The sequence below is a fragment of the Centruroides sculpturatus genome, unplaced genomic scaffold (assembly GCF_000671375.1).
Source record: "Centruroides sculpturatus isolate CEXI.00-Female unplaced genomic scaffold, Cexi_2.0 scaffold79, whole genome shotgun sequence".
Classification (NCBI taxonomy): Eukaryota; Metazoa; Arthropoda; class Arachnida; order Scorpiones; family Buthidae; genus Centruroides; species Centruroides sculpturatus.
Genome location: NW_019384415.1, coordinates 525,004 through 527,276, shown reverse-complemented (window position 1 = coordinate 527,276; position 2,273 = coordinate 525,004).

The following is a 2,273-nucleotide window of genomic DNA, read 5'->3' as shown; positions in this document are numbered from 1 at the left end:
TGATTAAAAGTTAACAGCAGGGAAAAAAATGTATATCATTATTGTTCCTGCCATTAACTTTTAATCATGTTGTGGATACACTTGATTTGATTTCTCAGTTTTTCTTTACTGCTCACTGTTGCTTGACATAGGACTGCAAAAACAAATGTTTATCACTTTCCTCCTAGAGTTTTATAAATAAAACAAATGTATTATTAATATGGCAATATGAAAATTCAAAGTCCAGCATATAAATCATTGTAGTTTATTGTATTCATTTTGTCTTCTACTTATTTGAATTTTAAATTAAAAACATTATTTTTGGTTTGTAGTAAAAAAAATTTCTACCTGTGTTTCTAGAATACAAAACTCGGAGTTTAATTGATAGTATAATGATGAAATTCGTGTGTTTAAAGTTACATGAAATAATAAATACAGCTTGAAATTTTTGAAAAATTTGAGTGCCTGACGTCCTGTTAAATTAAAAAAAAAATTATGTATAGGCGATTTTAGGTAATGGTAAAAATATAACCTGTCTATTTCTCATAGGAACACAGAAAAAATTAAAAATAACTATTTTCCCCTTGTGTTCTCATGCATAAATTACAGTGAACTCCCATTAACGAGAGTCCAAGGAACTGGAAAAATGATTGTAGGTTCTATTAAAAATGCTTTTTTCTTCTTTTTAATCAAAATATTTCGTTTCTGGTCATATTAGAAAAATATCTTTACAAAGTCGTAAAAGTTTCATTATTTTGGGGGCAATTAATTATGATGTTTCTACATAATTAATGCCCCTAAAACAATGAAACTTTTACGATTTTGTTAAGATACTTGTTTTATTTTAATAAATATAAATGAAAAAATAATGTCTCATATATATATATAGTACCTGTCCGATGATGATGCAGTTAGTTTGATGTTTTAGAGGGTGACCCCACCCCCACTACTTTCCCACTCCGAACTCAATACAGTACACATAACCAAATGTAAAATTTAATCGTGCGCGTACATTAGGGGTAGAGGTTGTGGAGGATGTCATCCCTACCGTCCTCCACCCTCAATCTCGGAATAAGGAGTTATAAAATTTTAACTTCTGCTATTTTAAATATGTAAATATGGTAGATACTGTCTTCCACTTCGCAATGTTACAATTTGAATAGTAGATGATTTATGAGAATTATGCGCTCCACAAGCGATTATGTAACCGAAAATATAGTTCCACATAAGGTTTATTCAGATTAATACTCAGCAACCATGTTATATGACAATTTCCGGGAGACTTTCAGAAATTTGGCAAAAAAATTGTTTTATCTCGTGATTCCCAAATTGAAGTTTGTTCTTCCCGTTTTTACCTTCCTTCTGTTATATATAACAGAGGGAAAGTATGGCGATCGATCAAAAAATGACCCCCGAAGATTTTTACGCTTTTGGACTCGGGACCTTAAAACGTCGAAAAATGAATGAAAAAAAATCGGAGGGAATTTTTCTGTATATATGGGTGAGTGGGGGAGATTTGGTTGGTCCACTTTCAAGATTAACAACTCCCGTTCTTTTTGTCGAAAATTTCTGAAATTTTGCAGGGAGGTTTGTGTATTAGGGGGATTGATACTATTAAATTTTGGTGGTTAAAGGTCGATGGGATGCAGAGATAGAGGGGAGTCGTGTGTCATATCTCGAGTAAGTTCGTACATAATTAAGATTTTACTTAGGTTTACATATTTTTATAAAATTCATCTCTACTCTCAAAATTAATCTCTCTGCTATTTCAAAATAAACATTATTAAGAAAAATTTAAATAAAATCTCCTAGCAGATGGCGCCACACGCAATTTTAAATGTTTTTGCCGGAAAGTTACGCAACTCTTTGCTGAATTTTTTATTCCTAGAATGAACACTGGAATCTTATGGAGATGGTATGTTTATAACTAGAAACAAGTATTTTATTCGTATCATTAGGATTCTTATATAGGTCTGTAGAAAATATAGCCTATAGTTTATATCAGTGTTTCTCAACCTCTAACGAATCGTCGCCCCCTTCAACGTAGTATCACCACCTCAATAAAACCGTTACGTAGTATCGCCCCCTTCACTTCAAAATTCCGATGCCGCGGGCCAAGGCTAACGCCAAATTCGTACTTCATTGAATAGACTAGTGACTACTATAATGTTATTTGTTTAATTATTGTACGATATAACGAATAAAATATCTAATTATTCTTAATATAATGTTTTACTATATCGCCCAGAAAATTGTTTTTCGTCCCCCAAAATATAAATTGTTACTAATCGCCC